Source organism: Neoarius graeffei, chromosome 10 (genome assembly GCF_027579695.1).
Source record: "Neoarius graeffei isolate fNeoGra1 chromosome 10, fNeoGra1.pri, whole genome shotgun sequence".
NCBI classification, from domain to species: domain Eukaryota; kingdom Metazoa; phylum Chordata; class Actinopteri; order Siluriformes; family Ariidae; genus Neoarius; species Neoarius graeffei.
The window spans coordinates 14,587,252-14,603,171 of record NC_083578.1 but is presented as its reverse complement, the minus strand read 5'-3'; the positions used below and the strand labels follow the sequence as shown (position 1 = coordinate 14,603,171).

Below are 15,920 nucleotides of genomic sequence, written 5' to 3'. Positions count from 1 at the left end.
GATCTTTGTGAATGATTTACCCGAGAGATAAGGGCCAACACAGGTGAGAATCAAGAGAACTGGTTTATTTATGCTTGCAGCGCTTCGTTGTAAAGATGCAAATGAAAAGCTTAAAAAAAAAAAAAGCACACTTACACGGGCAAAAACAATCCAGGATTCATTCAGCAGCGACTTGATAGCGAGGTCCTTTACCCAGCCACATATAAAAAAGTTGTAAGCCTCCGTACTCTTCCACGCTTTTATCTGTTTTGCGGTGTAGAAGGACGTCTGCAACACCAGATAGTCCGAGATGTCGGAGAACTCGACTGAAGGGTCGTTTTCGAGATCGTATGACAAATCCTTCTTTCCCAGACTGTAGGGGTCGATTCCATTGCACATAGCAATCTTCTGAATATATCTAAAGCCAGCAGTGGCTTCTAGATTATGAGCGTACTCTGATAAATTATCGCTAGTTAACTCTATTCGCACTACGGCAGCCATTTAGACCACCAGCTATTTCACGTCTGGTAAAACCGCTAAGAAATGTCACGTGACTTAAACCCAGCAATAAGGGGAGTAAAACAATTCGGGATGTCCTGTTCTTGGCAAATAATCAGCAATGTGTTTAACTCCTTGCATTGGGATGCCTTCCATCACCGTTGGTGGTGGTGGTTGTTGATTATTTACCAATTATTTGCGAAGGTGAAGTGAATATTTGTGAATAAGGAGGTTATAATATCCGATAATATCAGCAGTTATTATGGACTTATGGCTCGGTTTGGTATTCTTCCGTAAAGATCGAGTAAGTGAGGTTAATAAGGAGTTTATTATATGGCTTTTTAAATTTCTAACATTAAAATAGGTCATTATAATGAGGCGTGACGCTGCTTTCAGTCACGTCATATTTGTAACATAGTTGAGTCACGTGCAGAATAAACGGCTCGCGGTTTCAAAACTGAATTTCGGTTAGCGGTTTCTGAATGCTCTTTGTTGCTCATTTCTTGAATAACTCTGTGGCCTTTTGTGTTTCAGTCGTTTTTGATCCCGTTTTGATTTCCATTTTTTTTTTTTTTGGCAACATTGAAAGCCACCGCCTTGGAAAGTCAGTCCGTAATCGCCCATGGGCATTATGGGAAAATACTGCCTGCCAAGGAACCAATCAGAGCACACGATTTTACCGGAAATATCTCATGCCCTATAATAATTAACAATTATTCCACAAAATCGAGTCGTACATGAGCTGATAAGCCATGTACAACAGAGGAGATTGACTGGAATAACTGGAATACTGGAATTCTATCCACATTCACTGGATTTTGAGAGATGGAGCATTTTTATTTTTTGCAAACTCAATAAATTAAAAACTTTATACAAAACGTCCGACAAAATAATTTTCACTTGGAAAGTAAACAAACCGGTGAAATGACAGGAGCAATTTGTGAAAAATGCTTTAATAATAATTCTTGGGGGGAAAAAAGATGCGTTCTTCCCATCAAATATTGTTTATTCCATATTTTGTTGCTTTTTGTAATTTTGGGGGTTTTGTTTTCGAGTAGTTTTTATTTCGCCCTCAGTTGGTTCAGCAACATGTTCCGCCATTTTGTTTTTCTCTACTCACGGTATATGAGCTGATAGCCTAGTGGTAGAGTAGCCAATCAGAGTGCGCGATTGCTCATATCTAGTGAACGTGGATTAAAGGGCACATCTTGGGTATATTTAGGAGCAAGATCAATGTAATTCTCTTATTTTATATTAAACTTTGGTCAAATATCTGCCACATTTTGCATTTTGTGCAGTTTTTTTTACTTTGCGCAATACCAGAAAAATTCAGTTGAAATCAAGCCATTTGAGGCGAATTGGTCCGCCTCTGAAAAAACTTGGCATTTGGATTTCCTGGCAAACATTGATTTTCATGACGTCACGTGCGGGACGCCTCCTTCTGAATCCTACGTCAGCGCTAGTTTGTTTGAGAATACGACCTGGTGGTTTTCTGCAAATTTCTTCAACGTTATCGCGTAATTATTAAAATGGTTAACAGATGTATCGTAGGAGGGTGTAGCAACACCAATCTTGATGGGATTAGTACTCATCATTTTCCAAAAGATCGGACAATGAGAGAGAAATGGGAGCGCTTCGTGCGAGGCACCCGGAAAAACTGGCAACAGACCACAGCATCATATGCGGGGCTCACTTCATGAAGCCCGACGACTTTGAGAACTGTTTGCAGCGGGAAATGGGCTTCAAGAAGCAACTTGATCTGAAAAAAGACGCAGTTCCATCTGTTAGAATGCCCAAAGTAACACCGTCTCCATCTGTGTCAGCGTCACCAAAGGAGCCAGCCGTGTTCGTCTCCCCTGACAGAAGGCGAAGCCGAGGACCAAGCAGAGCTGAGAAAAAGACCAAGAAAATCGGCAATTCACAAGTTGACTGTTGCCAGGGTAAGAAATAAGAGAGACTATACTCTAACGCTACGTTCACACTGCAAGGCTTAATGCTCAATTCCGATTTTTTTGTGAAATCCGATTTTTTTGTGAGGTCGTTCACATTAACAAACATATGCGACTTGTATGTGATCCTCAGTATGAACGAAAAGTGACCTAAAAGTGTTCCGCATGCGCATTGCAGGATACGACGACATCACACGCAGTGAGCATGGCCAGTGTTTACGGAAGTAAAACTGCCCGGTTGCGGTATGACCCATCCAATCTAGCTTGAATAGCTGTATCCCCCCAAATGGAAATCAGCTCCCTCTGCGTCCTTCCATTGAGAAGATTCAGAACCTTCACAGCCCAAAGCGTCCCTCGCATTGATGTCATGCGCAGGGGCGCAGATACGTTTTTTGAACTGGGGGGGACAAAAAACTGGGGGGGACAAAGCTGCCAGCAAACCAACCCCGATATGCCTGTCAAACTTGTTGTGGGTTACCATAGCAACCAAGCTCGAGCTCGCAACCTGTGCAGTCTGCGCAGCTCAACCAACCGAATATCAGTCTTTGTTTTGTTTTATGAGTTGTTGCAACTATGTATACACTGCCGTGCACCTCAATAAACCGAATGGTAATTAGTCTTTTGATTTTTCCGTGAGGTTTGCCTTATGCAAAGTGGGGGGGACCGAACAAAGTGAATTTAAATCTGGGTGGGACGAATCCCACCCGTCCCACCCTCTATCTGCACCCGTGATTATGCGCCATGTTGTTGTAACTTTTTTTGAGAGACCCGCCGCCTACTTCAGCGCAGAATAGTGACGTTTGTGGCTTGTTGATGACGTGTAAGTCGGATGAATGCGACCTGGCGGTTCAGACTGAAGTCACATATGAAAAGAGCGGATAGGAATCGGAATTAGGACCACATATCCAAACGGCCTGGGTCGGATTTGAAAAAATCGGATCTGTGTCGTTCATATTGTCAATAAAAGATCGGATACAGGTCACATATGGGCGAAAAGATCGGATTTGAGTCACTTCAGCCTGCAGTGTGAACGTAGTCTAAATTAGGTTTTTAACGTGTCTGTGTTTGTGTCTCAGCCTGCTGGCGGATCCGCACATGACGTCATGGATCTGGATCAATCTGGCTCCAGACTCCCTTGGGATTTTTCCAGACGCGTTTTGTTATTTGATTTTTTTTTTTTTCTGCTGTAGACAGATGGCCTTGTGCAAAATTACCCTTCTGGATGAGTGTGTAAAGGGATGTACTTTCATATCAAAACAAAACACTAAATTGGTCCAGAATTTAAAATAATCGCCGATATTCACTGAGCCTGGGTTGGATCATTGTTTTAGTATAAATACACAGGTAAGATTTATTTTATTATTATTTAAAATTTTTTTTATTTTTTAATTTATTTCAAACTTCAAAAGCGGCATGTAAATGTAATAAAGGCGCAGCGCAGACTTGTCGCTTATCTATGCCAAGTCTCACAAAATCCTTTGTTTTGAAATCGGTAAAATAAATCACAGTTCCTCCTTTCCTTTGAATAGTTTTAGACCAAATTTCTTTTTTTTTAATTTTATTTTATTTTTATTTCGAACATGCATAAAAAAAATTTGTAACTATTTGTACATACAAAAGAAAGAAAATGAGAAAGTAACAAAAAATAAAATAAAATAACAAAGAGCTAAGACATTACAGTACACCGCATATTGTTCGAAAAAGGAGTGGGAAGAAGTACAATACTTCGTAGCATCTTTAGTGCTTTTAGGAACAGCATTTTCTTTCATCACTTGCAATTCTTCCTCGCTTACGGTGACGAAGCGATCGGCCGCCATTTTGCCGAGTCACTCAAGGAGATTATCGAGAAACCGTCTGGCTTTCTCAATCAACACGTGATTTCCTGTAATCACGTCCGTATTTATTCTAATTTCTTATAAGAACACTCCTCAAAGTGTTTCACTCCTTATATTAGCCTTCAAGATGTCTCCTCAAGGTACTTTTCCCCTCCCATAAATAAATATAATGAACCTTTTTAAGGCGTGTTCAGTTGCTCATACCGTACGTTTATTGAATACAGTTAAGTTTTTGTAAATATTATACAGGTGCTAGTCACTAGCAGGATGTTTATATATGCGCACCAGTTATAATATAAGCCATTTTGGAAAGCAGAATACGTGTGTGAAGACGACTGAGCGCTACGTCCGTGTGTGTGTGTGTGTCCTGTCTGAGAGCTGGAGAGTCATCGAGTACTTTATTCAGAATCTGATATTTCAACAGGAACAAGGAGAACAGTACGGAGTTTCATTCAAGAAGTGTGCTGAATATTTTACAAGCTCGTCCCACTTTAGTTCCCTCCCGACTTTGGCATGTGCATTAGAGCTCTGACGCTTGCCAAGAAAACCCCAGTGTGTTGTAAGCGAGTGACGGCACTTCCTCTTGTAGTAAAAGTCCGGAGAGACGCAACTGGAATTTCTGGCGTTAAGGAAATGGGTAATGCTATTGTTTTTGTAAAAGTGTGCAGGCCTGAAGTTTTCAGTGCAACCTTTGCACACAGTGAGCGTGAGTAATTGAGTAACAGCTTACTGCAGGTGGAGAAGCGAGACCCCAAGTAATGCTGTTTAAAGGGCAATACTGTTCTCGTGGTTAGTTTGATCTGATCCATTCAACATCAGACATACTGAGGATCCCCCCCGACATTTGCTTTGTATGCACTTTACTAATATGGTTGCAGTTTAAAGAAGAACTGAAAGCAATTTTTTTTTTTAATTATCAAAATTCTATTTCTCATTTTATTAAATATCGGAATGCATTTTTGATCGCTATTTTGTCGCTGCTATAGCAAGTTATAGTGTTTGAAATACACTATGTAATATATCAGTCCATATGTCAAAGCGATGGCCATAAACTAGATTCGTTGAGACCTGTGCAAGACATCGTAGGACGGAAGTAAAACGTACAGCGGAAATCAAAGTGACCGACATCTGCCAGCGTTGTCAAAAGACGCGCATGCCCTCTTTCAAATGTTTGCTTTGATAGCAGTCGGGAAAGTTTGAAAAAATTAGGCAGTAATCGTCATTTAAACTCATCTTTGTGCAATGTTTCGTTTGGGAAACGGTTTTCAAAATGGCGGCGCTGACAATTAACCTTTCGAAGTCTCGCACAAGTCTCGTGAAGATCGCGCGGATAAGCGACGCCTGCCGTGGACCAAACGAACTAAATTCAACATGGCTAAAAACCGAACAGGCCGATAAGTATAATATTTAGTTGCCAATACGAGTCACGATATAAGGTTACTAAAACTGAAAATGTAATTGAATAACGCGTTAATTAAGAAATAAAGCAAGTTTAAAAATGACTTCAGTTCTCCTTTAAAAATGAAACGTAGAGAAGCATTTCAGTATACAGTATCACGTTTCATCTGGATTTGAACACTGGATGGGCTTTTAGATGATGCTCACTCCTGCCCCATTGTTTTTTTGTTTTTGTTTCCCCCCCCCGCCAAGTCCCACCCCTGTCTTGCAACAGCTACCAGTTTGGGAGGGACTGTGGTTGTGGCATTACTGAGACTTGAACTCATGATCACTGGGTGAGAGGGTGAACACTCCCTGTTGCACCAATTGGGAGCATGAAAGCCTGATATTAAAGGGGGAAAACACCTTGTACATACTCTTGGCGCACTCCTAGCTAGTACAGTATTAGCTACACATTACCTGAAGTAAATATTTGTTTGCTTGCTTATCCTTTCCCTCCTCTTTCTTCTTTTGGCTGCTCCCATACATTAGGGGTCACACAGCAGATCTGTTCCGCATATTTGATTTGGCATTGGTTTTATACCAGATGCCCTTCCTGACACAATCTGTCCATGCTTGGGACTGGTATTAAGTGTGCACTGGCTTGTACAACCCCAACCCCAATGGCTGGGTATTTAAAGTGCACGTGACAGCAAAAAACGTTAATTTGTTAAAGGTCCCATGGCATGGTGGTTTGTTGATGCTTTAAACAGGCTCGTGGAGGCTTCCGGATGCTATATCCGCAGCCTTTCTCGAAATGAATCCTCGGCACGTAAATATAGCCTCCTGGGAGAAAGCCCCATTTCAGCGCTTTTCCCAGTGCGTCGTTTTGCTAATGAGAAGCAGGAGGCGGGGAAGGGTAGAGGGTGGGGGCGGGCCATGGGGGGAGGGAGAGGGGCTTGACCAAGCTGCGCGCACACATACTCGCTGCTATCAGCGCCTGTAGCCACGCTGCTAAGACAAAACCCCGTTCTCCCTCGGACTCCTTTTGTAAACTCAACGTGACACAGAGAACAGAGAGTGAGAGTGTTCGGAGTGGTAGTTTACGAACGTATAATACCCTAGGCTTGAACACGCACTCCATAACCAAAGAGGATAGAAGCAGCAACTACAGCAACATAGCGCTTATCCAACAGAAGACATGCATTGCGGAGCAACAGTCAAACATAAGCTCATAAGTTACAGTCAATTTCCAGACTAAACTCAGTTTAACAGAGCATGCTGCATGCTCTTTAGTTTTGTAGCGCAGATTACCTGGCTAACTGCAGGAAGCGGTTAGCTGCACAGCTAATGTAGCCATTGCTAGGCTAACGCACTGATTTTAAAACACGGCAAAACGACCAGTTATACACTTACTTGTTCGGTGTTTGTGGCTGATGCGGCAGGGATGCTTGGTATGGACCCAGGCTTCAGTGACAGTTGATGTGCAAAACCTGCCCTGTACTGTCCCAAGTTGTGGAAACTCAGGAAAATGCTTCCGACAAACATACACCGTCTTAGGTAGACTCGACGGCGTATTATTGGAGTAAATAAAATTAAGCCACTGCGTCTTCAGGGGCTCTCCCGTCGGCAGTAAAAACAGACTCCTTCCTGTGTTGTCATATCCATGTACAGCGCAATTTCCATGTTTTGCTCGCTTAGGTGATGCCATGTTGTTGTGTCCTCTATGGTCTCCTCACTACAACTGGGCGGGGCAGTCCATACAGTGGGTGGGAATCCAGAGGGGGGGGCGTGGGGATCATCTCCCTTGCTGACGTAGTAAAGGGAAGAGCTTATCAACGCGCCGTTTTGACGCGCCATTCTCAAATGTTGGGCATAGTTTGGTTTACAAATTATGAAATTTCTAGCCACTGGGGTGACTTAAGAAGGTCAGAGGAACTCATTTTAACATTAAAAAACCTCAGAAAGTGAAAATTTCATGCCATGGGACCTTTAATTTCAGCCATATTGAGTTGAATAAAATGACCATATTTACTTCACACATCGCACGACAGAATAGTAACAAACACCGTTTTGAATGGCCCGCCACGCAGATAAATCGATATCATGGCGAGCCAACCCACAGCCGAGGAAGAAGGCGGATATGACGTCACATGCAGAACCGCTGACAGACATTTTCTCAACTTCTCGTTGTTCACCAGTGGTTTGCAAGTGAATATTTTTGCATCTGAGTCGTTTATTTTGGTGAATATGCCTGCTCGTTGTGTGGCTGGGTTTTGCTCCAACACCAGGGAAGCCGGGTATAGTCTGTATACCTTTCCCATGGATCCCATCAGACGCGAAGAGCGGGCAAAACAAAGTGCGCCGGACACGGGAACTGTTTTTGTATAACAACAAAATGATATTTTCATTTGAAAACGGACCGTATCTTGGGAGCAAATGATGTCAGGATAGCTTTGTGTATAAAATCAGTCTATCATCTAAAATGTCCAATCACCGACAATATTAGCGTAAAGTAGGAATTTCATGAACATGACCAGATTGAATGAAGTATGAGGTTTTATTTACATGTAGTATACAGAGCCTTTGGTCACGAAAATATAATGAAAGATACTCCCAAATTAAGGGTGGCACGGTGGTGCAGTGGTTAGCATTGTCGCCTCACAGCAAGAAGGTCCGGGTTCGAGCCCTGTGGCCGGCGAGGGCCTTTCTGTGCGGAGTTTGCATGTTCTCCCTGTGTCCGCGTGGGTTTCCTCCGGGTGCTCCGGTTTCCCCCACAGTCCAAAGACATGCAGGTTAGGTTAACTGGTGACTCTAAATTGACCGTAGGTGTGAATGTGAGTGGTTGTCTGTGTCTATGTGTCAGCCCTGTGATGACCTGGCGACTTGTCCAGGGTGTACCCCGCTTCTCGCCCGTAGTCAGCTGGGATAGGCTCCAGCTTGCCTACGACCCTGTAGAAGGATAAAGCGGCTAGAGATAATGAGATGAGACTCCCAAATTATTATATGCAGTAATCCTGTTATATCATCACAAATTACAGATTGAATGAAGTCTGAGGTATTATTCACATGTATTCTGTGTCCGAGTCAGAAATTTCGCCTTCTGCAGGCAAATCGTCCAGATACGGCTCAAAACGATAAGGCCAAAAAAAAAACGTGGGTTTCCGGTTACGTAGATTTCAAAACTAGGGTCGGTAGGCAGGCATTTTTTTTTTTTTGAATTTTTTTTTTCAAGATGGCTGCCATAACCTATATTTAGACAGGTATAATTTCACAAAATATAATGAATTTCTTTGCAGGTCACCTGAGTTACCACCTTCTGATGAATCTGATGCAGCATGAGACACCTTTTAACATGAATTTTTCTGTAAATATAACAGCTCAATACACCATGAGAGAGAGAGAGAGAGAGAGAGCAGCCCCGCCCCTCTCTGCTCCCTGAGTGCAGCTTGTCGCCTTGGTAACAGTGCAGGGAAAAGACACAATATAACAAGCAAAGAGCGCTTTTTCTCAGAGTTCCCTCTCCTCGAGCAATGCTGATTTACACGGAAACGAAAGGAGGTATTCACAAAATTCTTTCACATTGAGTGCTACAAGGCTCCCATGAACACATTGATGTAATTTTTTTGTCCCTAGTGTAAAAAATGTGGACACTAGAGTGAGTTAAAAACAAGTGACTTTTCTGATTTTGCAGTAAAAGCGCTGCCACGTTTATAATGGGAGTCTATGGGAGAGCGCGGCTGTCCTCTCCTTACTTTCAGGCTTCTCATTCAAAAACTGTAAATCCTATCACTCAGGGAGACACTTGTCTTGATTCACACAATGTGTGACTACAACTTTTGAGAAAATTGTGTGTGTAGAGTGAAAATTGTGGCTGAGAAAACAGTTTAAATGAGAAAGTTAGAGCTTTTTTTTTTTCAAGCTGCCTACACTCTAAACTCCTGAGCTCCACTGGTGTGTAACGCAATATACACCCATTATAAAGGCTGAATTTCTCCAGAGTTGCTCATGGTGTTTGATCTGTGACTGATCAAAAAGTATAGAGCCTAGCAAAAAAGTTGAATGCCAGATTCGCACAGGAGAATTTTGTCTCCGTTTTAAAGTTTGAATCATGTCTCTAGGTGAAAGACAAAATAAGCGTTATCTCTGCTTCTGTTCCGTCCAATGGCCCCGACGCACTACTGCCTCCGCCGAGTGCGCGCGCACACACCGCGTGTTGGGGCCGCGGATGAGTTACTCTCCCCTGATTAACGAAGTCGGCGGGGAATTTGTGGTTATTATCGGTACAAACAGCGCGAATCACAACTTAAATGAGTGCGGTTCAGTTTGACATTATTGTCAGTCCGTTAGATAAACATTTAATTTTATTAAAATCGAAAATTAATATTTAGAGCCTGTGGGCTACAAAAATAATAGTCATTAAAGTAGCCGGCTGGACTTAATTGTGTAGTCGGCTGTATGGCGGGCAGCCGGCGCTTGTGGAAAGCCCTGATTTTCCCAGTGAGTGACAAAAACTTCCGGTTCACGCGGTTGGGTTATATGTAAAAGTCGCGACTGGGGAAAAAAACGAAAAAAAGTTGAGGGTCGGGCGATACGGATTAGGGTCGGTCGGGTAACTGGAAACACACTTTTTTTTTTTTTGGCCTAAGGCAAAATACCACCCACTGCTTCGTCTTCATGTAATCCGACATGTCCAGTGTCAACCTCAAAAAGGGCCTCAGTTTCTGAAGACTGGTCAGAAAATCGCTCTGTTTCGTCGGCCATAGCTGCCTTGAAGGCCGAGCAGTCGTTCTGCATGTGACGTCACGGCAAATATGGCGGCCACTGACAGCGGCTTGGTGCTTGGCCAGATTGACGCGACTGCGCACAAAGAGTTTCGTTCTGTTGGTGGTTAGTTCTATCATGAAAGTGATCAGTGGTGTTTGTAGTTTTATTACAGAAACCTATTTTAGAGCATAATTTTGCTGTCAGGTGCCCTTTAACCTAACCTGTATGTGTTTGAACTGTGGAGGAAACCCACGCAGACACGGGGAGAACATGCAAACTCCACACAGAGAGGCCCTCGTCGGCTGTGAGGTTCGAACCCGGAGCCTTCTTGCACTGAGGCGAAGGCGCCGGGTTGCTTCAAGGCAGTTTCATGTCAACGAGCATGCTTTAAAATAAACATGTACGGTATTGTCGTTTTTCCTTAATCACGCATTAACCTCGAGCAGCGTTGTGCGTGCTGATCAGCTTGTCCGAGAGCTCAGAGGAGTGGCAGGGCGTGTGCTGTTATCTCACTGGACCAGATGTGTACGGCCCAACGATCTGTCACTTTCTTCCACTGTCGAGCTGGTAAGGGCACTGGCGAAAGCTGGAGCTTCTCTATATTGATGAGCTGAACTTCTGATGGAGAAACGACATTAAAACATCGCAGTCATGCCAGTAAAGAGTTATGTTTACGATGAGAAAAGAGTTCTCACTTTGATTCTCAGCATCATCCACATCCAGGGTTCAAGATAACATTTTTTTTTTTTTTCCAATGTGGATTAAGTAATAAATGTGCGAGTGACGGGAAATAAAGTCATGAGTCTTATGACAAGTTTACAACGATGTTTTATTGCAGTGAGCCTTTTATATCATTGTGCTCATATGCAAATTAATGGAACAAGTACTACAGCAAGCTTTAAAACCCGTTTTTGGTCGTTACTCATATCCAACTAGGAATGTCATCTGTTTGAGCCCTCATTTTAAAGCTAATTTTGTGATCAAGAGGTTCTGAGCAATGTTAAAGGTTTTGGTGTACTCCTAAATTTCATGAATGATGCTATTCATGCTTCAAAGTTATAATGCCCCAACGAAGTTAAAGGCAAAGTCAGGCAACCATAATGGCTTATTTGGTAGAAAATATTGAGTTTTAATTTGTGCAAATAAACTTTTGACGTTCCGTTTCAAATACTGTATTCTATGTTTTCTGTCAGTTTATTGCGATCGCGGAAAACTGCTGTTATTTATTTTATTTATCCATCCATCCATCCAGCGCTCGAAACTAACGGTGTCCCGATGTCCCGGGGACCATAAAAAATGTCATCGGGACACAAAATTATCATATCTGGGACAATCCCGGGACAATGGAAAAAAATAGATCTAGAAAAAAAGTTCTACATTAAAGGTGCAGTACAAGATTTTGGAATAACGGACCGGTTCCCGCAAGCCATATTTTGAAAAGAAACACTCCCACCCCCGCGTCTCCACCCCTCCTCCCCCTTATAAAGCCTGAGAAAGTCAGGCTTTATAATGGGTGTCTATTGCGTTACACACTAGTGGAGCTCGTTAAGTTAGAGTGTAGAGAGCTTGGAAAAATAGCTCAAACTTTCTCATTTAAACTGTGTTTTCAGCCCCAATTTTCACTCCACACACATAATTTTCTCAAAAGTAGTAGCCACACTTGTCCTGATTCACACAATGTGTCTCCCTGAGCGATAGGATTTACAGTTTTTGAATGAGAAGCCTGAAAGTAACGAGAGCACAGCCGCGCAGCCTCATAGACTCCCATTATAAACGTGGCAGAAAAGTCACTCGTTTTTAACTCGCTCTAGTGACCTCATTTTTTACACTACAGACAAAAAAAATTACATCCGTGTGTTCAGGAGAGCCTTGTGGCGCTCACTGTGAAAGAATTTTGTGAATATCTCCTTCCGTTTTCGTGTAAATCCCCGTTGTTTGGAAGGAGCGCACTGAGAGAATCCTGCGCTCTGTGTGACACTGCTCGCTCTCACACACACACAGAAGGGCCGGGCTGCTCGCGGGCTTCAGTCTGATTGACGTGTCAGTATCCAATCATTTTGAGGTGGTACCTCGATATGATTGGATGGCGTTTTTCCTTTATTTTACACTGTAGACTGGATTAAAATATTTCGTTTTTTGGGTCAAACCTTCTATTGTACTGCTTGCAACATGGGTGTGCATTTCATCCATTGATGGTATGGCTGATGGCTTTCAAAACATCTCTGAATGGGGCAACAGGTATATTACATAAAAATGGATAACGGTAATGGTGAAAATGATAAGTTGGCCTTATATATGCCAACAGATATTCAAGGTATAAGTAGATGAAATGAACATAAAAGGGGTCTTATTTTCAGCTAAAGTGTACTGCAGATGTAGGGAGTTGAAACATTTTCTGAATGAGCTAGTTGGCCCCTTTTAAATAAACGGGTATCTATTCATACAGTGAGATCACCAAAGTTTAATAAACTGAAAATGCAATAACTGTAATTTTGAAGTAGATGATGTATTGGACATGTGTCACTTGTGTTTTGTGACTTATTGTAAAAATGATATAAAGGGTTCAAAATCGCATAGTTACAAATATAATAGTAACTTCATATGATAATATTAACCACTGGTTATTTCAGAGAGGAAAAAAATGGGGACACTATTGCTTCCATTCGGGACAATACAACACAGAATTCGGGACCACTGGGGGACACAAAGAAAAAAAGTTAATTTCGAGCCCTGCATCCATCCATCCATCCCCTGCTGGACAATCGGCGACTGACTAACCCAGTTACCCTGGGAATGTTGGGAAATAAGGAAAGCTTATAATTTTCAAGAATTTGGCCAACTTTTTGCATCGCATTTCTGTGCAATCCCCTGAGGAAATTGATTGATTAGCAATTCTTCAAAATTGGGTCGCATTTCACGATGATCAGGTTACAAACGGTCAGCTCGGAGTACATCTGTTCACACCTGGTGTAAGAACGCGTCTCAAGTGACCAGTCGTGATCGGATCTCACTTCCCTCCTCTGGATGCAATTGAATACGTCCATCATTAGCTCATCCGTCCATAAGGCCGATGAGCTGTAGCCATGGCGTGACGTCCGTTGTCCATAGTTCAGTTAAATCGTATCTCCTCCGTCAGTTCTCCACGGATTTCCGTTCCGATTATTTTGTTTGAAAGAGCTAATCACTTAGGCCCTGTCCACACGGCAACGGATTCAGGTGACTCCGATACAATTGCTTATCGTTTAGGCCTGGCGTCCACACGGCACCGGCGTTTTGGGTGCCCAAAACGCAATCTTTTTGAGAACGGGTTCCAGAGTGGAAAGATCTGGCAACGTTGCCGTTGCGAAGTCGTCTGGATGAATAGAACGGATTTGTTTACGATGACGTCACAACCACATGACTGTGAGTGCTTCACGCCGGGTAGAAGTGTAACGAACTCGATGCGAGTTGTCAACAAATCCTATAACTTGGTTCATGAAACACGCTTACAAAATATTTTCACTGTGAATATTTATTGTGTAATGGTGCAAAGTGAGAGAGAGAGAAAATAGCCCCTAGGGCAGAGTCAATCCCGCCAGCAAAAATAGGGAAAAAAAGGAGCGATCTCACCTCTTCAGATGTTGGTTTAAGTCCTACAATACATTCCTCAAAAAGGGCGTAGAACAACAAATTAATCCATCAACGTGTAGCATTCAATTTATTCCGGACCATTAAAGACGCCGCCTTCCACGTAGAATCATACGTCATCCTCGCCGCCATATTGGATAGGTCAAAGCGGAGAATAAAGATGCCTCATTCATGTGCTGCGTTTAACTGTACCAACAGGTTTACCGTCCAAACAAGATCACATGGGATTACCTTTCACAGGTGAGACTGGAAAAATACTTTTCATTGTATTTGGTCATTATAATGTAATTTTACGAACAGATTTTCCTGACTTTGTGGCTAATATGAAGTCTCGCGCATAATAATTTATGCGCATGCGTCCTTACTACTTCTATTGTTCTGGTTTCTCTGAAGGGACTGTCTTACAGCACCCCTAGAGGTGTGGCATGTGTATTGCATCGTTTTCAGCAAGCGTTGCGTTGCCATATGGACCTGATATTTTACTGATCGTTGCCCATTTGGATGCGATATATTTTTAAATAACATCTCGTTGCCGTTGTCGTGTGGATGTAGCCTTCGTCGTTGTTTTGTCAATGGTTTGCTAACGAGTTAGTAATTAAGCCAAATTAAAATATTTTCCAGGCCTCTTATTAGCATTGTATCTCCTCTCTGATTTATCATCCGAATTCAGTTCTGATTTGATGTTTTGGGTTGATTTTCCCTCAGGGAACAAAATTTAGTCCCTTGTTGAGTTTCCTGTCGTAAACAATTTGTCGTGGAGGTTGGTCCTCTCTCACGTTGTTACATTTCAGTTCTGTTTGTTTTTGTCGTCATGGTTGTTTTGATGGTAGGCCAGATGAGCTGCTACGTTCTTGATGTTCTGCTTTCTGTTTGCAAAGACCAGATGCGTTGTTGTTGTTGTTGTTAACCAGCAGGAGTACGCAATACACTTCCTGTGCCTAGTCTGCCTGAAATTAAAAGCAGAAGAGGAAATCAAAACTTAACGCTGGATTTTAAAAGTGGCACTTTAATCTGGTGCCGTTGGCACGCAAATGAGGACGTGCTTACGCAGAGGACTTCAGTTGAGTAGGCGGTCCTTTATTGTAGCCCAGGATACATTTGCATACACACTGCTAAAAGAATGTGGCCAGGTCTGAATGTGGTCCGAGTGATTTGGATCTGAATGTGTCTTCGGGATGCGTTTGATCCCGTTCACACCTGTACTTGGAGCTGATCAGCCAGGACTCGGGTGAATAGGGCCTCCGCTCCGTCTCCATCGCTTGAGGTAAAAATCACTCCAAATATTGAAATTTAAGCTTCATTTGCATCTCTGTTCACGTGTTCGGTCAGCTAAATTTCTTCAAGCATGTCTGTTTTTATTTCCATTTTTTAATTGTATAAACTGGGGCGGCACGGTGGTGTAGTGGTTAGCGCTGTCGCCTCACAGCAAGAAGGTCCAGGTTCGAGCCCCGTGGCCGGCGAGGGCCTTTCTGTGCGGAGTTTGCATGTTCTCCCCGTGTCCGCGTGGGTTTCCTCTGGGTGCTCCAGTTTCCCCCACAGTCCAAAGACATGCAGGTTAGGTTAACTGGTGACTCTAAATTGACCGTAGGTGTGAATGTGAGTGTGAATGGTTGTCTGTGTCTATGTGTCGGCCCTGTGATGACCTGGCGACTTGTCCAGGGTGTACCCCGCCTTTCGCCCGTAGTCAGCTGGGATAGGCTCCAGCTTGCCTGCGACCCTGTAGAACAGGATAAAGCGGCTAGAGATAATGAGATGAATTGTATAAACTGGTGTAAGAGCTCTTCTCTGTTTTGATGATGTCACAGATACGGTAAAGCCATGCTTATCGAATGAAGTTTTAGACATCTTTAGTAGGGCTGTAACGATATGCGAATCAAAATCGCGATAC

General features: G+C 42.9%; 1 protein-coding gene across 3 annotated transcripts in view; it reads left to right on the top strand.

Annotated features, from left to right (window-relative positions):
- The window catches only part of slc25a37 (solute carrier family 25 member 37), a 50,931-nt gene that overhangs the window by 18,767 nt on the left and 16,244 nt on the right, over positions 1-15,920 (top strand). The window contains exon 1 of one of the 3 annotated variants that reach the window (XM_060931333.1): positions 14,010-14,272. The exons of 1 other annotated variant lie outside the window; for it this stretch is intronic. The gene's annotated coding sequence lies outside the window, so the exon portion shown is untranslated. Of the gene's footprint in view, positions 1-14,009; positions 14,273-15,277; positions 15,297-15,920 lie in introns of those variants that run through there. One more of the 3 variants, XM_060931334.1, reaches the window with a different exon arrangement.